Source organism: Dipodomys spectabilis, unplaced genomic scaffold, assembly GCF_019054845.1.
Source record: "Dipodomys spectabilis isolate Male_0828 unplaced genomic scaffold, ASM1905484v1 ptg000166l, whole genome shotgun sequence".
NCBI classification, from domain to species: domain Eukaryota; kingdom Metazoa; phylum Chordata; class Mammalia; order Rodentia; family Heteromyidae; genus Dipodomys; species Dipodomys spectabilis.
Window position 1 is genome coordinate 206,556 of NW_024870843.1, and position 23,057 is coordinate 229,612.

The 23,057-nt window shown below is 36.0% G+C and overlaps 1 pseudogene; it reads left to right on the forward strand.

Moving 5' to 3' along the window:
- Positions 1 to 16,388: 16,388 nt before the first annotated feature.
- LOC122119407 lies at positions 16,389 to 16,488 on the forward strand (annotated as a pseudogene).
- The last annotated feature ends 6,569 nt before the right edge of the window (positions 16,489 to 23,057 follow it).

The window sequence follows — 23,057 nt, forward strand, 5'->3', positions numbered from 1 at the left end:
TGCATCTGTTTTCCTGTGCTGTGCAAGCTCTGGGCCTCACCTAGGAGGAAGACTGTATAGACAACTCTATATTCATTGCAATAGGTTGTCATCCAATTCACCAGAGTTATATCTACCATCCTTTACTCAAGAAAAAACACAATACATCAATGAATAAGACACAAAATAAAGAGAATGACTACACCGAACGCAAGATGCCGCTCACCCATGTTTGGAAATATAGATCCCCTGTTTAATTATGAATGTATGACTATATTGGCCCCCACCAGATCTCGATCTCAGGTCCCAGGAATGGCCTAGCTCCTTAGTGGCTCACAGGCTGGTGTGCTCACCATGACCCATTCACCAATTGGGATTGCTAGGCATTGAGTTCAAATTCCAGCACTGACAAAAGATTCTTTCTGATGTGAGAAGCCTATGGTTGCACATGTTTTCCTGTCCTGTGAATGTCCTGGGTCTCAGGGAGGATGGAGAATGCTCTATAGGCAACTCTATAGCCATGGGAATAGGTTGTCATCCATATCAGCACAGTTATATCTGTCACCATACTTAATAAAATACACAATACATCCATGAATAAGACACAAAATAAAAAGAATAACTACACTGAATGCAAGATGCATACCACACCTGTAGGTCAAGAGAGATCCTATGTTTATAAAAGGTGGGCTTGCTATTTTGTCCAGTGCTGGGGCTTCAAATCAGGCCCTGGACCAGGCCTGACATTCTAGTCTTCATGGATAGTGAGCTTCCCCTTCCCCCAAAGTGCAACAGAGCTACCCAGACCTGAGTTCAAATCTCAACGCTGACAAAAGTTTCATCCTGATATCAGAAGCCAGTTGTTGCACATGATTTCCTCTCCTGTGAAAGTCATGGGTCTCAACTATGATGGAGAATGCATAGGCAAACCTCTAACCATGGGAACAGGTTGTCATTCATGTCAGCACAGTTTTACGTGTCACCATATTTTGTAACATACAAAATACCTCCATGAATTAAAGACAAAAAAAGGAGAAGTGCACCAAACACAAGATGCTGACCACCCAAATATGTCAATATAGATCCTATGTTTAAATTATGGATTTATGACTATATTGGACCACCCCCTGAGGATCAATGTAAGATCTTGGGAATGGCCTAGCTCTTTAGTTGCTCACAGGTTGGTGTGTTCACTTTGACTTATTGGACAATTGGTCCTGCTGGCCCTGAGTTCAGATCCCATTACTACCAACAAGTGGATCGTGGAGTAAAAAGCCGAGTGTGAAACTTGGTTTCCTATTCTCTGAGAATCCTGGGTGTCAGGCATGATGGAGAACATTTCTACAAATCTAGATGCTCTGTGATAGGATGTCATCAATGTAATAAAGGTAATAGTAAAACATAGTAAAATCAATGGTTAATAAATGAACAAAACAAAAAATACAAGGAACAACCACACAAAACATGTATGGACTGAACATCTATGGGTAAGTATAAATACTATCTTTACAATGTGTATAAATAATATGTTTCTAGGGCTGGGTCTTGAATTCAGGACTAGTGAACAGGCCTGATTTTATCTTCAAGTACAGTTATCTTCCCCTTCATCCACACTGCTGCAGATTTACCCAGATCCTGAGTTCAAATCCAAAGCCTGGAAGAATAAACAGGACGAAGTGCAAGCCAGGGAACTAATTTACTTTTTTTAATTTTTCTCAGCACCGCGTTTGAACTCAGGTCTTGGCAACTCTGCCTCAGCTTCTATCACCATATGCTAGGATGCAGCCACTGGACCCACAGCTCTTCCTGAGATCCTAGTCACCTAGGTCTTGCAGAAACAATGCTCAAGAAAAATGCCTTTTTACATTTTCTTCCTTTGCACGGTGACCCTCCTGAATCTGAATTACACTGTTGCAAAAGGTACTTCACCTTGCATTGCTGAAGGCTGGCAGACTATCAGGGAAGCCATAGGCCTACGTAGCAACATAGGCCCTGATTTCGAATCCCCGTTCTGACACCAACCAATGGCAAGAGATACTAAGAAACTGGTTCCTATCCATAAGAATAACAATGGAATGTTATCAATGTCATGGTTGAATGAGTTGATTGTGAATCATGCTCCTATAAAATTAGGCAGCATCATTTCAGGAGGTTCATTGATTTCATTTATTATTTATAAAGAATTAAAAGAATATTATTACTTACAGGAATGCAATAATTTCAGGACACTGATTGATTTCATTCATAGTATATGGATGAAAACAATAACATTAATTATATAGAGGCATAATAAATACCCAGGAATTGGTAGGAATGTAGTCTATATAACTGACTAATGTATAGACATCTCTGGCACTCTAAAAATTATATATTTATTAGCGTGCTGCCATCTTCATGTCAATCTGTTCTTATTTTGTTAACCACTGGGACTCAATATCAGGTCCTGGGAATTGCCTGTCTGCTCAATTTGCCCCAGGATGGCATGTTGACACTCACCCATTCATTAATTTGGCCTTGTAGGCCATGAGTTCAGATGCCAGCACTCCCAAACAATGAATCATGGAGTAAGAAACTGATAGTGACACATGTTTTCCTTTTCTGTGAATGTCCTGGGTGTCAGGTATGAAGTGGAATACATATGCAGACCTATATCCTATGTAATCAATGTAATCAATGTTCTATGTGCCATAATAGCCAATAAAATAAATGGTCAATACATGAATAAAACTAAAAAATAAGATAACTACACTGAATGCAATATGGAGTCAACATATATATATAAATAGAAATCATATATGTGAATTGTACATGAATATGACGTTTTCTATAGGTGGGGATTGATTTCAGGCCTAAGGAACAGACTTGAATTTCTTGACTTCAAGGGGGCAAGCTTCCCCTTCCCGCACAGTGGAACAGAGTTACCAAGACAATGAGTTCCAATCACAGTCATGGCAGAAAAAATGGCACCTTTATACTATGTGATGTCCAATTCTTAGGTATTTCGTTATGCCTCCATTTTATTACTGTGATTGTTTAAATGCTTCATAAAGTATTAATTAAAATCAATCAGTGTCCTATATTTGTGTATAATTTTATCCTAGAATCATTCAAAAAATGCTCCTTCAATCTTGACATACATCACATTCCATTGGTAATCATATGGATGGGAACAAGTTTTTTAGGATCTCCTGCCATTTGGAGGTGGTGGCAGGACCAGGACTTGAACTGTGGGCTCCAACTCCTACTTCAACCCAAGGATAGGGAACTCACCGGTCTGTCCAAGAACAACAGCAAGACCAATTAGGTAGGCACCAGTAGCTCTAAGTAGTTCTTGATACTTACAAGGCTGTGATAGGAGGAAAATGGTCAAAGTCACCCTAGACAGGAAAGTCCTTGAGACCTCTGTCCAAATTCTTTGTCAACAAAGCCAGAAGCTCTGTGGCTCCTGTGAGGAGGATAAGCCTTGAGCAAAAAAAAAGCTCACAGACAGTGCCCAGATCCTGAGTTCAAGGTCAGGACTGGGAACAAATAAACATATACAACTATCTGTGCAGCCATCCAGCTAAAGCAGGTCACCCTCTTGTCCCCAACTGAATTGTGCAGATTTCCATGGGAAAAGTGCTAGGGGATCCGCTGTCATCTTGACTCTGCCCATGCTGCTTGCATCACAGGATTCTGGCCACATCTCCATTCTTTCATGTTTCCTTCTGACCAATGGGATACAAGAATGGTGACCACACCCACATTCCATGCTGCCTAGTAGCACCAGGGTTCCCTCTGTTAGTTTACACCACTACCAGCAGTTGAGGAACTTAGAGCTGACTGAGTGCTGAGCAAGAGACTCAATGTGACTTTGGAGTATAGTAGGAAATTGATGCAATCCCTGGCCCCCCAATCCCCTTCCTACCTTCCTGAGGTGCCGGGTTTCAAGCTCTGGCAATGGTGCGCTGCCAGCCAACCTAAGGCCCTGACCTGGTCCCTGCCCTTGGTCCTCTGCTCTGGGCCCATGTGTCCATAATGCCACCACTCAGGCTGCTCGCGCTACCTGGAGCAGCCACCAACAGCTTCTCCCAGTTGCTGCCCCAACAACACCCCCACCCTGGGTCAGACACCACTCTGGGGTAACCATGAGCCCCTGCTTAATTCCTCTCCCTGGCTCTGAGGGGCCACCTTTCTGTCTTGGGCATTTCTGATGTAGAGACTCAACATATGCTCAGGATTGGCTGGATAGTGGTCCTTGTATCTGTGACAGGTATGATCCACCAGGCCTGGTCCTCTGTAGTTGGGATGGTAGACATGTAACTCCATGCTCAGTCATCAGTTTAGATCTATTAACCCAAACTCTTAGTCCACAGCAGCCGATTCTTGACCACAGGTGAAGCTCTGTGTAGGGCCTCAACCATGGGAACTCAGTCTCCTCAGGTGAGTTGTGAGGAAACATTTATACAGAGGGATCTCTGGAGCATGGCTAGGAACAGAGGGAGCAGCATACAGATAAAGTTCTTGGCTGCTGGCAATTCTGTGAGCATATGACAGGAAGATACCTGGAAAGGGCTCAGGTGGGGCCTGTTACTAATCGTACAACAGGTGTGGGATTATGAAACAAAGAATGGCTCTCTTTCATCATTCCCCTATCCCCATAAAGGAGGGGAGCCTTCACTCTCTTGAGTTTTTCAGCTGGGGAAACCAAGGCACAGAAAAGCCAGGTGACCTTCTTATGAACTCAACTTCACAGGACCTCGGCCTGACTTCTCTACCATGTTCCCTAGGACAATGGGTTCCATTCAGTCCACTTCTTGTGGTGGGAAGTCCACTTCTTGTCAGTCGTGGTGCTTGAACTCTAGGCCTGGTTGTTGTCCCCGAGCTCCTCAGCTCAAGGCTAGCACTCTACCACTTGAGCCCATAGTGCCACTTCCAGATTTCTGGTAGATCTTTGGAGATAAGAGTCTCATAATCATTCCTGCCTGGGCTGTCTATGAACCATGATTTTCATATCTCAGCCTCCTGTGTAGTTAGGATTAGAGTTCTGAGCCACCAGCACCCGACTTGTGTAATTCTGACTTTCTTTCTCCCTCTTTCTCACAGGAACTGGTTGAATGGGTGCTGGAGGAAGTGACCCAGAGTCCCCATAATGCTGGAACCCAAAGTGGCCCTCTCTTTCTGGAGGTTGGCTGTGGGTCTGGAGCTGTCTCATTCAGCCTGTTGAAACAGCTCCATGAGGTAAGCCCCTCTGTGCCCTGGCTAGAATTTAAGGGTTATTCATTGTCCATACAGCCTTACTGGACTTATTGTATTGTTTCTACATCATTTTATAGCACCTGGCCAAAATTATGATACATAGTTACAGAATGAAAATATAATGTCAACTTAAGAAAGTCATTTAGGGATCTGGGAATGTGGCTTCATGTTACAGTGATTGCCTAGAATGCATAAAACCCTGGGTTCAGTTCCTCATATCACATAAACAGAAAAAAACTGAAAGGGGTGCTATGACTCAAGTGGTAGAGTGCTAGCCTTCAGAGAGAGAAAAAAAGCTCAGGAATAATTCCCTAGCCCTGAGTTTAAGCCCCTGGGCTGGCAAAAAGAAAACAAAACACAACAAAATACATTTGGTTAGAACCCATACTTGGAATATAAAATTGCTCCTTCCATACTGACACCTGACAATAGTCCCTAAGTCATGTACTTTACTTATATTAGGATACTGTGTTGAAAAAAAATGTTTTGTTCATTAGGTCACAGCAATTAATGCCAGGAATGTGCTTAGATGTCAGGTGAAGATTAACTCTGGAAATTCAAAGACTCTAAGATTTTGTGTGGTCACTGCTAATCACAAAGAGAAGGGTAGTCTAAGTGAGATTTGAAAACTTTTTGGTCAGTCATGACACCAAAAAGGTAGAGGCTAAGTAACAGTTGTAACAGAAGAGGAGGAATAACTTCAGATGCAAGGAATAAATGATAGTATCTAAGGTATACCAGAAACTCTTCTAGAGAACCATTTTTGGTTATTGAAGTCCTAGTTATCAACTAGGCTTAGTCCTCATTGCCTTTAGCATTCTAAGTCTCTTAGGCTAGCTCTTAATCTCTGTGAGATAAATGTATCTGTTTCTGTGCTGTTCTTTCATATCTGATCTCGTTTGCTTTCTAAAAATCTCTCTTTCTATATTTCTCTATGAACATTTCCTGATACTAAATGCATCTATACAGATGGCTCATGAGTCATTAATGTAACAACGTGGAAAAGGAGGACATATTTATTGCAACCTCAATGTTTCTGAAAAGCTTCAATGTCATCATTTGATTCAAATTTCCATTCTTTGGCTAGTGTCATTCAGTGCACATAAATGCAAATATGAGCTGGCTCCTGGTTGTTCACACCTGTAATCCTATCTACTCAGTAAATTGAGACCAGAGGATTGTGGTTCAAAAAAGCAAGCCTGGTTAGGGAAGACCAAGAGATCCTTATCTTCATTTAACCACCAGAAACCCAGAAGCGGTGTTGTAGCTAAAGTAGTAAAGTACTCAACTTGACGTGAAGAGCTGAGGGACAATGCCCAGGATCAGAGATCAAGCCCCACGACCAATAAAATAAGTGAAAATATGACTTTAAGTTTTCCCAAAAGGAACGAAAATGTCAATAATCTTCCCAAGCAGAAAAAATAATTCCAAAATTATTCAGTGAACCTACTTTTGCTGAGTTATTGAGGTTATGGCTTCTTTGCTGGACATTTTCTTCTTTTAAAAACTGTCAAATATTAGCTTTATAATAAACTTCATTTAATATTTCTTGTTTCAAAGGAGAAGTCGATGCAGTTGATGTCACTTAGCTTTCTTAATATTTTAGTTCAAAGCCAACCCAGGCAGAAGACTCTGCCAAACTCTATCGCTAATTAGCACCAAAAAGTTTGGGTTCGAGCAGTAGAGTACTAGCTTTGGGGGCAGGTGGACAGGAAAGACAATTTTTAAGGGACAGGGTTCAGCCTCTGGCTTCAAGCCCCAGAACCAACACAAAGTAAACAAACAAGCAAAAAACTCCACATATTTCTTTGGGACCCTCCTTAAAGGAGTACTAGTCTGAGAAGAGGCTCCTTTTGCTGATCATGCTCACTGGATCCTGCTTTTTTGGAATCCTTATTGCTATGGAGAAATCAGGACCAGACTAAAGGAATTGATAACTGACTCCTGCAACAAGCGAATCATCTCAGGGTTCAAATATCCATCCATAATACACTTTAAAACCTCCATGACTTTGTTTCTTTGCAGTAGAACACTTTTAAAACAACGTTATTACCTTTTGTTCTATGTTGGCCTTCAAATGGCATATTATTTCTTTTGGTAATATTCTAAACTAGAAGTTTACAGAAAAGTTTCATATAAGTAAAGAACACACTCGAACAAGTCAGGGACAGAGATTCCTTCAAGCCTTGGGATATTTTTCTTGTACAATAAAAAGGAAAGCACAAGTTAACTTGAATTTTGTCATTCCTCTATTTTCAATTCCTCTCCTGGGATCAATGTCCACATCCAGTAACAGTTACTTCAAGTAACAATCAATTGTGCTGCTTGAGGTATAATGAATGTTTTCTTTCTTCACTGAAATAACACAAGGATATCTTTGGACCTGAGGTAACACATGCTTCAGAGACAAGTTACTAAAGAGAAAATATGAAATTTATATTGCTTATAAATATATTATCCATGAGTACATTGAGTTCAAACTTTAAAGTTCTCAGTAAATTAAGGCAAATTTGAAATAGGAAGAAGGTTCTCAAATCATTCTTTTGTGAGTGTAGGTGCTATGCATTATTTCCCAAGTGCACATGAGTTAACAGTAAGAGAAACAATAGCAATAATAGGAGAAAGAGAAGTTTTGTGTTTAAGTATAAGGGTTCAATACACTATAGAAGACTCTACAAATAAGACAACATTGAAACAATAATTCCAAGTCCAATATGTAGATTTACGGGAGTGATATAGAGAAAGTATTACTCCTACGTGGACCATGAAGTATGAGGCCACTCCATTTCTAAATAACGCTTGCTAATCACGCAAATTTGTTAAAAGTAGAATGGAAGAATAATTCTTCCCCAATAAAGGTCAGATATAAGAGCATGAATTTAACTAGGAAAAGAAATGTCCATCTTGAGAGAGCAAGGATTATATTAGCAATGAACTGGTGGCTGACATTTATTTTTCTTTACTTATATTTTTTGTTGGTGGTGGTTTTGACATTTGAACTCGGCCTGGGCACTGTCCCTCTGCTATTTGGCTCAAGGCTAATATTCTACCACGTGAGCCATAGTGTCACTTCCAGTTTTCTGGTAGTTAATTCGAGAAAGTAGTCTCCAGGACATTCCTACCCAGTCTGGATTTGAACCTCAATCATTAGATCTCACTGCCACCCAGCTTAAGATCACATTTCTAACAATGTACACTCAGCATATGTAATGTGTATGTTCATCTATCTTTATATCAATTCTTGAGTTAAAAATCTGGGCTACAGCTTAGACTTTACATTCACAAAAATGTTTTTAGTTTAAAAGTTGATACTCCTAGAAAAATAAAACCTAAGAATGTAAAGGAGTCTGGGAATTTCAGTTTGCATACAGCCTGGGCAGAACAATCTTTGTGACACTACCTATAATTAAGCAGCCAAAAGCTGAATTGGAAGAATGGCTCAGGTGATGGAATACCAGACATGAACAAGATTGATGAGCAAGATTGATGAATAAGAGCTTGACACTTTTGCATACATGTATACAAATATACACATACACACAGAGGCACTTATATGTGCACACACAAATGAAACAACTCTCAGAATATGTAGAAAAGTTAGAAAACAATAGAAAATATGTCCTGAGTAAGACTAGAATCAAGTGATAATTTTTTATATTAGAAAGTCTTAAGTGAAATTCTTCAAAAAGTTTGAGAATATTACATAGGTAGGGACGAGATATAGTAAGAGAGTCAAGTAATCATAATTCAAGGGATCAGATCCATGGAGGAATGAATCAGAGACCCGTTCAGGTGCATCTGAAAATGTTCATATCCTGTGTGAAATGTTAGAAAATCTTTGAAAATAGTAGATAAACAGTCTGAGCAGTCACTTTGGTGAATAACATCACTGGAGAAGTTTAGAATTGCTAGTCTCTACCTAGATTAAATAAATCAACCAACTAGGCAGGGCAATGTGATACAAGCCTAGAATTCTAGCAGATTAGAGATTGGAATTATGTAGTGATACCTTCTCTGGACCAGGTAGTATAATTTTGTCTTAATAAAGCAAACCAGTCAAGAAAGGAATACACAGTTGGAAGTTTGGGCTAATTTTGTCATTATGGTTTGAGAAGTCAAGTTTCCTATTGAAATGCAACACATATATAATATTCAGTTGTGTTTTAAATGCTCTCTTCTTTACAGAACATTCCTAGATGCAAAATGGCTCATGATTCCCATCCAAAATTTGAAAAAGCAAATAATCATCATTCTTTTGGATTCCAAAGAAATGATGAAGGATTACAAAAGGGTATCCCTGGAGAAAAAGCAAAGTTCGTCTAATGTAAGACTATGTAGATTTTGCTAAATTAGAACGTAGATTTAAAATAAATATTTTGGTTTTGTTTGTAATTTCATATTCTATATGATACTACAAAATTATTTTTAAGTAGTTTTTAATTGAAAAACTCACAAATGATTCTAACATTCTATTTGCCTAGAAGATTCTTTCAAAAGAGTTATAATTAAAAGTTATTTAAGAGATAATTCCATCAGTTCATATATAAAATGATAATGTGAATAATATAGACAGAGTTGCCAACAAATGGATGAAATTAATTTATAAATTAAGAAAAATAGCATTTTTTGAATCTTTGGTATAACATGGTATGAAGAGAATAATTGTGTGACATATTCTTTCTTCTACGTATATGTAACACAGGAAGCAATTTCCTTAATTACGTGCCTCTTTATACAATGAGAAAAATGCTAGCTTTGAGGTTTGTTTTTATTTTTGTTTTGTTTTATTGGTTTGTCCTAGGGCTTGAACTCTGGGCCTGGACACTGTCTCTGAGCCTGTTTTTGCTCAAGGCTTGTGCCCTACCACTTCAACCTCAGTGCCACCTGTGTCTGGCGTTTTCTGAGAAGTTTATAGGAGATAAGAATCTAAGGAACCTTCCTGCCTGGGTTGACTTTCAACTGTAATCTTCCCATCTTAGCATCCTGAATATCTATGATAGTTAAAAAATTATAAAATATAAATAATATTTACAAGTGTTCTGATGTCAAGAATACCACTGAGGGTAAAATTTATGGAACCCACTTTATTGAGGTGTTCTTTCCAGAACAAGGAGGGCATCACACAGAGGTGTAGTATTATTTCACAATAGAGATAAGCTATTTGTGATGTGAATTAAGGGAATTTTGAGCTGCACCATACAAGTTGGAAACTGTTGGGCTAGGATGACTTTATGAGATAAATCTTGGGATTGATGGTCATAGAAATAATAGCTTACTTTGATAAACAATTGCTTACTCTTAAAGAATTAATTATTACAGATGTTTCATAGTTTTATCCTCTACCAGAATGTGGCTATTTTTCTGTTGACTTCTCAATCTGTATCACCCCATTGGAAACTGCATCTATTGCAGAATTATATAACATGCAAACACGTACTGTTTTCAATCTCTCAGATATAGAATGTTCAGAATTTGAAAATGAGTAGTTATTAGTCATAGGAATTTGAAGAACATATATATCCTGTCTTCTTAACAACTTATTTACTTTTAAAAGTTATGGGTTTCACCAGAATTAATCTGTTTTCGGTTTTAGCATGAGAAAGGACTATATTTATTCTTTTTTGAAAATATAGGCAAGTATATTGTGAAAATATTGTCAAGTTGGATAACATTCAAGTTGATGATCCTCTGATTAAAAAGGGATAATTAATTCAAATTAGATGCCAGCTGGTATTGATTTTTAAAAAGTTACTACATAAAGAATAATATTTATTATACTAATCCATGATATTTATTTCATGCAGCTTATTTTTTAAATTTTTTATTAGCAAAGTGATGTACAGTGTGGTTACAGTAATTGTAAGGTACTGAATACATGTCTTTTCAAACTTGTTACCCCCTCTCTCATTTTTCTCATAAATTTCTTTCACCCCAATACTCCTCACAAGTTGTAATGTACATTTCCAACATATTATTTTGTGAGTATTGCTATTAAATTGGTTTGTCCTTGGTCAAAGAAAATAGAAGTTACATAGTACATTGAAAACAACAATTGTAAATAAAAATCTCTGTTTCCATATCTTGGAGTTCATTTTGCTCAGCATCAGCTTACATGGACATATATATGCATAAAAAGCCACTGGAAAATAATAGTTTCATGGACACTATGTCATGAAAACAACATTTTAACTGTTATTGATGGTAAAGTTGGAATTAGCGTTGGTGAATTCGCGATTCTGATAAAGGAATTTCAAAAGAGTTTTAAAATTATGACAGGTAAATTTTAATTGTTCAAAGTTTTTAACAACATAGCCTATGAAGAAAATTTAAAATTGCCTGGGAAAAAAGGCTTTCATGCAAAGAAATCCATGGAGACTTAACTGAGAGGGAGCAATGTGGGTAAAGATGGCTCATTTTTACATTAAACAAACAAACCTCAGAAACCTTGCTATCAATCCTGTAGGTTTCCTTGAGAATTGTCCTTACCCAGGAAATATACTCTTACTATGTGAAACAATGTTTTAGTGTAATTTAAATTCAAACTTCTTTAAAAAATAAGATATCAAAATTTGTGCATTGACCGTTAATTATCAAACAGTAATTCTCTGAAAAAGATAATTTGGGTCCAAATATTTAGGGAGAAAGTGCCCTCCACAATGAAAGAAGGTATTGGGTATACATTTTTCTGTTTGTAATATTTTCCAAAATGCCTTTGCATGTGAAATACTGAAAAAGAGAAAAAAATCTGATTGGATACTTCAAACCAATGATTTCATATTTCTAAGTATCTCACAAAAACATAATATCCTTATTAACATGAGATAGTGAGGACTTCTCTTATTACATTCGGCAAAAAGTTTTGGGATCAGAAAAGAATTGAGCAAATTGAAAAGGTACGAAAACGTGGTCTTAGAAGCCGTAGCTCAGTGTATTGGCCTAAGCAGTGGAAAGAAGCCAAAACTTTTTGATATAGATTGTCATAATATTTTTGCTACCTAAAGTGATTTTACAGAGCGTATTTGCCTCACTACAATGTGGAATAGATTGAACGAAAACATGGAAATAAATTCCACATCCAAATAAAAGAGTTTTAAAAGAGAAACCATGAAGATGTAGCAGTGGGGGAGGCCTTATAGTCCTTCAGCTTCACTAGACTTGAAGCCAATAATCTGTGATTAATTGGAAATCACGCAAGAGCTAAGAAGAGGACATAGAAGTAGGACATAGAAGCATTGTCCTTTGTAACAGACACTGTCATCCAAGAAATGGGTGATTTAACTCTATTCTTCTCCATACAACTTGTTGAGCAAATGCAAAATGAAGACAAAAAATAATCTATTGAAATAATTTTCCAAAGAATAACTTCACTGTTCCTGATATGGTATCTAAGGAGAATATTAAGAGAGAAGATAAAAGTGGAGTATATTTTTGGTTCCTCTAAGCATATTGTTAGCAAAATACATCTTTGAGTTTAGAAGTGATTGAAGCAAAAAGTGGTGGAGTATTTATTTTTGTGGGCACTTTAGACACAAGAAGAATTTCAAGGTAAAAGAAAAAAGAATCCTAAATATTTGTGATCACAGCTTCTTGGACTGGTTTTTTGGAGACAAAGTTTTACATTAGAGTTTGTCCTCATTATCATAGATGTTGGGTTTTCGTGGCAACCAAATGCAAGGGGGAAGTTTAATGTACTCGCTTGGACAAGTAAACAGATTGATAGAAAAAAATGGCAGATAATATTTAGTGAATTACTTTGACCAATTACTTTGCCAGAAAAAAGAAGGAAAGATATAATTCAAAATCACTTGACTTAAAATTATGAAAATATAGTAATGAAGAGATATGCGAGAAAACAGAGGATTATTTTTTCTCCAGTGGAGTAATGGGTTCTTGATCTTGTTTCTATCATTCTATCTTCACAAGCTATCAAGTGCGGTTCAGGACTGGAGGATCCAGTTCAGACAAAGAGAACTCGAAGAAGAAAATATTTGCAGCAGATGTAGGTGATTTATAACCTTAGACAATCTATTTAAATCTGTTCAAAATTCTCCCCTACCCCGTACTGCCCTCTTTGAACAGTTTTTTTTTGCTTTCCCAAGACTGCCTTCATTAACTGCTTAAAATTTTGAGAGGTTATATTCAAACTCCTAGAGATTGCTGTTTGGTTGTAATTTTTGTGTGATTTTTTTTTGTTGTGTTTTTAAGCTGCATTTCAAAAGCTTGTGCAAGTATGTTACAATTAAATATGTCCATCTAATTGTCCAATGCTCCTGGATCAGAGTTACTCCTTTTATCATTCTGAACCAACCCCTTCTCCAAGATTTATTTCCGATTTACTACTTCCTTTATCACATGTGTACATTGAGTATTCTAGCTGTACTTGTCCCTTGTTCCATTTTTCATTCATTCTATGTCTTTACTATTATTCTTCTCTGGTTTCATCTTCCAGATAGTCATTCTCCTAAAATGTCTGTTAATATTTTTAAAGGTTTATACACATTCCATGGAGTTTCAATCCTGCAAATACTTGAACTTATGTCAACTTCTATTTCCATAATTCATTCATCTGCAATAAAAATTCGCAAGTCTGGAGACGTGAATCTTTAGTCAACAAGAAAGTTTAAAAATGGCTTAGAATGTATTCCTAAATACCAATTTTTATAAATGCCTTTGTACAATGGTTTGTGATTATTTTATTTCACGTGGGATAGTATTTTCTGCTACCTATATGTTTTGGAAAAAAAGAAAAATAATAATTACTAGTATAGAGAAATATGATAGATATAGAAGACAGATTTTATGTTTGTCACATCTCTGATGAGTACCCATATTCAAGACTTCAAGTCATAGTTTTTACTATGTTAGACAGACAGGGAAAACATAAAACAACATATGATAAGGCAACTATTTGTGACTTTTTAAAATGTACCTCATTATGTGATGAAATTTACTTTATTAGCTAATGTTTGGGTTTGAAACATGGGAGGCTGATCTATTTAACACATTTCTGCAAGGCACCTACTGAACAACACAAAGGTTGGGTGGTATTATTTCTACAGTTTAATGAATGGTTGAAACTATTTGACATTAGTGCTGGGTAAATAAATCCACTCTATTGTAAATTGCTCCCTCCACTTGAAAAACTTTTAATGTCACTAAGTATCATCTACTTGTCAAATGTTATTTTGGTGAATGTGATTTTAAAAAGTTTATTTGAAAAGGAGTATACTTTCAGGAGATTAAATGTAGGTTATCATTGGATTGAGAATGACATCATTTTTATACTACAGAACCAAGTTTTACTGAAGTACCAGTGTTTTGAAGCACTAAGGATCTTCTCAATTAATGTTTTTTCTGAATTATATTTGACCTCTAAGTCAAATTTTTCTGGCCTTGATAGACCAATTATGGATCTATCATTCCAGGAACTATTTTTTTGGCCTACATATGCTGGACTGAAATATTTCATTAATCGTTAGGAGAGAGGTATTAAAAGTAATCTTTTGAAATTTGTGATCTTGCTCACTCATATGGGCTGGTCATCTGTAAATTGGAAATTTGAATTACAGTACTTTCTCTCAGATTTATTTTATCTCATCTTTATGTTGCCTTGCATTTCACAATTGCTTACTGCTAATTCCTATGTCTCAAAGAATTGAGGACCTGAAATATTATAGGAAATGAGAATTTGAGATGGGTCTTCAATTACTTTCTGATGGCATATTGCATGGGCCTAGGTGAGACGTCTTGCCCTTCTTATCTGATGATGTGGATAACTGGGACCTGGGATACTAGGAACCCTGGGTCCTGCAAAAGAATAATACTTTTTCAAAATAACATCAGCAAAATTTGGGTTCAAAAATATGATTCAAAAATATGGAGAAAACAGTTTGGGACCAGAGAGTTAAACAATAAACAGAACAGCAGTGTAAAATCCCTTATAGATTAGAGGAAAACAACATTGTTTTTTTACCATGTGAATTAAGATGACCAAGAATATTTAGAAGGTATCCCAAGTTAATACCGAAGACATTGCATTGATACTTTTATATTCTAATATATACTCTAAACCTAATTATTTATATTCCAATTGTATTTATTGGAATAAATAAATATAAATTTATTTCTCAAATTATCAACTGATTCTAGTAAGTTTCACTGTGTAAAATATAAAATCAGCACATATAAGTATAAATTATATAACTATATGTAATATAATAAAAAGGCACATGTTTTGCATTGTTCTGTTGTTGTTAGGATATCAAAGGCAACTCTGTTTTAAAGTTTTATTCCATTATCTCTACCTCAGTGTTTGGTAGGGTTAGGCCTAAAGATTTACCATTTGTAGATTTACAGACTGGAGGCAAGAGGAAACAATGTGATAAAAACATTACCAATTTAAGGCCTAAAATCGAGGAGAAATATATGGACTTCTCCTGCAGCTATGGAAATATTTGGTGATGTAAATGCTGTAGTGTAAGTTCCTGCCTGGTTGGAAGGTAGACAGACCAGGACTTTAGGTAATCATGCATATGAATGATTTTTCACCTTCTTGGCTCTAGCTACTTTTGAAATGATAGGTATAATAAACAATTATATTTTGATAAAATACCTTCTAGTCTGAACAGTGCTGTCTGAACTGTTCATTTCTCTATGATCCCTTGTAACTAAGATTAATTTTGTTGCAGTAAGACAATCTTTGCTGTCAGGGTAAGATACTCTGGTTGGTCTGTTCCTACATGGAAGAATGAGAAAGGGTCAGGGAGACATTTGTGCCAGTAAGACCTCATTTGGGACATTTTAAGCTGCACAAGTTTAGAAGTAGCTCTTGAGCAAAGCTTACTTTGAATCCCTTAGATCCACAAACCTAACTCAGTTGGACAAATAAGTACTTGAAAAAGCCATCACCTTTGCACCTAGCTATAAAGGCTTCAAAGTATGATCAGGTTTAAAATGAAAAAGACTTAAAATAGTCATTGACAAAAAAGGTTGAAATGTGAGCAATCGATTAAACAATATACATTTTTTCCCCACTCTACACAGAATTTTAGGGAAATAAGATCAATAGCATTGCTAGGAACAATAAGGTTTCCTTTTTACAAATAGGCAACGAAAGATATATGCCTATATTAAGATTGCATCATTAACTACTTAAATTTACAAGATACTACATGCTTCAGCAGCACATCTACCTAAATTGCAACAATACAGAGAATTACATGGCACTTCCACAAGGCTGATATGGAAATTTGTGAAGTATTCTTCGGATTCAAGAAATGAAAAACAGTTATTAAAAAGTTGATTACAAAGATACAAGTGAAAGAATACATTTAGTTCATAGAATTAAAAGTTTGTCTTCAGTGTATTAACTCTTCATCTTAGAAAGGCCTTTACATAGCATAACCTTTACAAAACATTTAAAATTAGATAACATTGTCATTTTATCCCAAAGAAATAAAATACTATAAGGACCTAGGAAAAACAGAATCTTAAACTGTTTCTATATGGAATGCAATCTGAAAGGACACATTTATTATGAACCTATATATTATAAATCAATGTAGAATTCAAAGTATTATATTTGGAGAGAATGAAACAGATTTTGGACATTATACAAACAGAATACAGACTATTTTAAAATAAACTTTTTCAGACAAGTACCAGAAATATCTTTAGTTTCTTTACTACTCATTTCAACAGGTAAGTTAAACTTATTTCTGATTTTAAAAAATCACAAACTCTGCAGAAATCATTATAGATATATACAAACAAGTCTTGAATACATTTTGATATCAAAGTCAGGCAATTCACTTGGAAGAATACCATAGAATCCATGAATTTTTACAGTAAGATATTGCTGTTACTTTGTATTGTGAGAATATTTTGGAAGGACACAAAGATGGACCATCATTTTTGAAATTTAAGAAACTTAACCGAACCATTACAACATATGAGAACAATTTGAACAGCCTTCCACAACTTCAAAGATGTAGTGATACATATTATGCTTTTTGCAATATCAAATGCAGTTTCTTCCAAGTTGTTCTTCAGACCTGGTTTGATAAAATGGTTCAACAGAAGGCAATCCAGCATATTTTTTCTACCACTATTCCCAGCAGCAAGATGCAAGGGGGTCAAGAGGCATTTAGTTTGGACATTGATATCTGCATCATGATGAAGTGAAAAAGAAGCGATTCTGGTATTATTCCATGTATAAGCACTGTGCAGGGGTGTCCGGCCATCGGCAATTATTTCATGAATATCTGCCTTGAGCCACCAACTCATGGATAATGTCTAAGTGTCCATTGTAGGCTTGCCAATGAAGTGGGGTATACTCATCCTCATTCCTAATATTCACATGAGTGGCCTTTTTGGAAAGTAGTGTCTACACTGTAGTAAGCTGAGTATTTTCGGCAGCCCAAAGAAGAAATTTGCTTGGATCCTTCTCCATCTTTTTTCTTGCAAATGATACCATTCCTCACTTTTTCATCTTGTTCCTTGTCTTCATCCGAATTGCCTAACCAGTGACTTTGAGTACCACTGGGAATGAGGTACCTATGTATTTCCCCAATAATTCACATTGGTTGAACTGGTCAGAAAAATCCAATGAATTTTCTGCTTCTGTTTTTTCACCATGATTTGTTTTCTCTTTTTCCATGTTTTCTATTCTAAATTATTCTCACTGGTGAATAGGGAATTGATAGAGAAAAGAGAAAGATTTTCCTCTATATTCAAAGTTATAGGCTGAAAATGATGACCAGTGGTGTCTTCATGTGCAGCTTATTCTAGGAATGAGAAAATAGGAAATAATGCTTTGTATGAAAATGATTGGGATAATGGCAGAGCAGAAAGTGAAATGATGCAAGCAAAAATATAAAAGCAAAATAAATTAAGATAATTATGGAGCAATCATATTATCTATGAGAACCATGAAAAAGAGAGAGGAAGAGAAAGATGTACAATGACCTAGCTAGCCACAAATTCCATCCATGCCTCTGATCAATTTATAGAGGAAACAATTTTATTTTTAAAAAAGAGATGGAAATAGAATTTATGTATTTACTTGAAATTAGTAAATACATTTTAGTAGCCTACCCAAAGATACATAGCTTTGACTAAATTACAGACAAGAATATAAATCCTTGACAATTCTAGTAACAGATCTGACAATTCAGTTAAATCACACTTTTCCTGTACAATGAACGAATGTGTCTATTCTAGAAAAGCAGCTAGAGAAGGAAGGCCGATTGTATCTGTAACAAAACTTTGTGGAAAATGGTATTGAGGATTACTTACTGGTGATCCACTTGCACTGGAAGCGTGATTCTGAACTATTGCTTGCTGATTCTGAATTATTGCTTTAATCATTATATTCTACAGGAAGAAAAAGTGAGATTTAATTGATAGCAAAGAACTACTAATACATTTTGACTTCTCATTAAGCACCTTCAATCATCAAAATCACATGAAGACAATAGACAGGCCTACTTATTTTAGATGAAAATGTGTGTCTTTACAAAAACAAGAAATTTAAGTAGTCATACAAAGGACTTCTATTTTATTACTGCATTATACTTTTTCCTAATATTGGGCAACAATAAATAATGGACCTATTAGAAAGCTCTTATACCTCATATGTTCAATAGTGAGTCCTCTCATATTATATCATGGTATTTTTTTGTTTATGGCCTTAAGAAGAAATTTACTACCATGAATTTCTGACAGGACAATATCATCACTATACATCTTGTTTCTATACACTCAGTTTTAAATTACTATCTAAGTATGTGCATTAATAACTATAGAGGAAAAAGAAGCCACACTGGTGGCTTTTGTTTTTAATCCTAGCTAATAAGAAAGATGAAATCTGAGGATTGTGGTTTGAAACCAGAAAAAGCAAGGGAAAAAAAGGCCATTAGATTCTGATTTGAAAGTAACCAGCAAAAGCTAGAAATGGAGCTGTGGGAAAGCAGTAAAATGCTAGCCTTGAGAAAAATAAAACAAAAAAGTAACAAATTCTGGGACAGAAAACCAACAAGACCACAATAAAGGCTAAGAAAGCACACCAAAATTGAGAATCCAAGAACCATAGGAAGAACCCAGTTGTCTCTGCACACAAGAAGGTGTTATCCACCTGTCATTTTATCAAAGGCAGGAACTCCCAAATAGCTCAGAGTCCTATCTCAATATTAACGGGATTAACTCTCTAATTAAGCGACATAAACTGTCTAATTGGGTTAAAAAGCAAGATCCTTCTATCTGCTGCCTTCAGGAGTCACACATTGCTAATAAAAACAAACACATTTTGAATGTGAAAGACTGGAACAAAATCTACCAAGCAAATAGCCCCCATAAACAGGCAGGAATTACTATCCTAATAGCAGATAAAATAGGCTTCATATTAAAATTACTTAGAAGAGATAAAAAGTTCACTACATACAAATTAAGGGAACTCTCCTTATGGAGGAAATTACAATTCTAAATCTGTATTCGCCAAGCAACGGAGCAGCCAAATATATCCAAGAAACACTACTTTCCCTCAAATCTCATATAGATCCAAAGACATTAATTGTTTTGGGACTTTAACACACCACTATCCCCACTGGATCGATCAACTTGGCAAAAACTCAACAGAGAAACCGCAGACCTACACAACTGCATAGATCAACTAGATTTAACAGACATCTACTGAGTATTTCACCCAGCAATATCAGAATACACGTTCTTCTCAGCAGCCAATGGAACATTTTCCAAAATAGACCACATTTTACCTCACGAAGCATACTTGTCCAAATTTAGAAACATTGAAGTAATACCTTGCATTCTCTCACACCAAAAGGGAATCAAATTAGAACTCAACACCAAAAGCCACCAAAGAAAGTCCTGTAACACATGGAGGCTGAAAAACACTGTTGAACCACCAGTGGGTCATGGAAGCGATTAGAAACGAAATTCAAGTGTTCATGACATTCATCGAAAAGGAGCACACAAACTGCCAGCTCCTCTGGGATAAAGCAAAGGCAGTACTCAGAGGCAAGTTTATAGGTCTGAGTTTCTACATCAATAAATTGGAGAGATCTGAAACCAACAATTTAATGAGACAGCTAAGCCTCCTTGAAAAAGAGCAGCAAGATAAACCTCAATCTAGTAGACGGAAAGAAATACTTAAAATTAAATCAAAATTAAATGAATTAGAATCCAAAAAATCCATAGAAAGAATCAACAATACAAAGAGATAGTTCTTTGAAAAAATTTACAAAATAGACACACCTTTAGCTAATCTTATTAGAAATAAAGAGAACATACCAAATAAATAAACTTAGAGATGAGAATGGAAACACCGGAGAAACAATGAAGATTCATAACATTATAGGGGAATACTTCTCAAAACTTTATGCTAATAAGTTTGAGAACTTGGCAGACTTCACCTTTTCCTAGCAAATATCGACATGCTGAAACTAAACCAAGATGAGTTAAACCATCTTAACAGGCCCATATCCAGCATTGAAATAGAAACAGCAATAAGAGACCTCCCATCACAGAAAAGCCCAGGACCAGATGTTTTATAGCAGAATTATACAAGGCCTTCATAGCAGATCTCACACCAATACTCCTTCAACACTTCAATTAAATTGAAAGAGAAAGTTCACTACCGAATTAATTCTATGAAGCCTTAATTACCCTCATCCCCAAACCATGCAGGGAATCATCAAAGAAAGATAATTATAGACCCATATCATTGATGAACATTGATGCAAAACTTCTCAACAAAATTTGGCCAATCAACCACAATAATTCATCTAATAAAATCATACCCCACTATCAAACAAGATTCATTTCAGGGTTGCAAAGCTGGTTCAATATACGAAAAACAATATAATTCATCACATCAACAAGAGCAAGGATAAGAATCACATGGTTATCTCAATAGATTCAGAAAAAGCATTTGACAAGATCCAACACCCCATTATGAGGAAGGTTCTGAAAAAATTAGGAATCCATGGAACATTCCTCAATACACTAAAGGCTTTATATGACAAACCTACAGCCAGCCTTGTACTCAATGCTGAAAAACTAAAGCCATTTCCTCTAAACTCAGGAATGATACAAGGATGTCCACTCTCTCCACTTCTCTTCAATCTAGTATTAGAATGCCTAGCTACAGCAATAAGACAAGAGGGAAACATAAAGGGGATGCAAATAGGGAAAGAAGAAGTAAAACTTTTCCTCTTTGCAGATGACATGATCTTGTATTTAAAGAATCCCACAGACTTCACTCCCAAATTACTGAAAGTGATTCAAAACTTTGGCAAAGTAGCAGGGTATAAAATAAACACTCAAAAATCAATGGCTTTTATATATGCCAATAATAAGAAAAGTGTAGCTGAAATTAAGAAAGCAACTCCATTTGTATAGCCCCACCAAAAATAAAATACCGAGGAATTAACTTAACCGAAGAAGTGAAAGACCTCTAAGATGAAAACTTTAAAAACCTGAAAAAGGAAATCAACACAGAACTTTAAAAATGGCCAAAAATCCCATGCTCCTGGATTGGAAAGATCAACATTGTGAAAGTGGAAATACTTCCCAAGGCTATCTACAAATTCAATGCAATACCTATCAATATTCCAACCTCATTCTTCAAGGAAATGGAAAAGGCAATCCCAAAATTTATATGAACAATAAAAACCCCGAATAACAAAAACAATACTTAACAGAAAGAAAATGCTGGAGGAATATCAATACCAAATTTCAAACTCTACTACAAAGCCATAGTAATCAAAATATCTTGGTACCGCACAAGAACAGACCTCAGGACCAAGGGAATAAAATGGAAAACCCAGAAATGAACTTAAAGACTTATAACCATGTAATCTTCGATAAGGGAGCTAAAAAAAAAAAAAAAGAATGGAAGAAAGTCAGCCTCTTCAGTAAATGGTGCTGGCAAAATTGGTTAACTACTGTAGAAAAATAACGCTAGAACCTTTTGTATCACCCTGAACCAGAATCAACTCCTAATGGATCAAAGACCTCGGATTCAAAGCAGACAGTCTGAAAACATTACTGGATGGAATAGGAGAAACCCTAGGTTTCCATGGCACAGGCAAAAATTTTCCTGATATCTTTTTAAACCAATTGTATTCACAAGTTGGAGAGTCTTTAATTCTTGCTTAGGTCTTGGTGTCTATAATTTTTAACCTTTCGTTTCTAACATTAATGATAGGTCAGACTGCATTTTTTGCGTACATGAAAGATAAAATATTTATCTGGGTTCAAATGTGATTTTTGTATCAGTCTTCCTTTAATAGCATTTTAAAGTTGTAAATTTCTCTCAAAATGTTGGGTATCAAACGCAATCAAAATACGTCTAATGGTAATCAACTTAGGTGAGCTACAATGTGGAAATGATTGGTCCATAAGCCCTGCAGTCTGTTTCCAGCAGGAATTGGGCAGGTCATTCTTTCAGTAAGACTGAGTTAACCAGAGATGGCGTCCCCAGGCAGTGCAGTGTTGAGTCATGGGTAAAATACGATTTTTAATATTTTGAGCTAGAAATCAAGAACGTTATAGTTTAGCAGTTCCTTTCACAAGGGAGGTGTAAATTGATTATGACCGTGGAGTTTTCATATTACAGTTACCTATTTTCTAACAAAGTGAAATATTATTAGAGTCTACACAATAATTCTGGGTAATTTTCCTAGAATTAGTAGACTAAGTGCTGGTATTTTAGTCATAAAATAGAATGAAGTTATTTGATACAGTGGGAGATGGACCTTAGGCTAACACTTACCATGTGTGCAATGTTGTACTAGTAATTCCAACTCTAAAGACTTCAATAT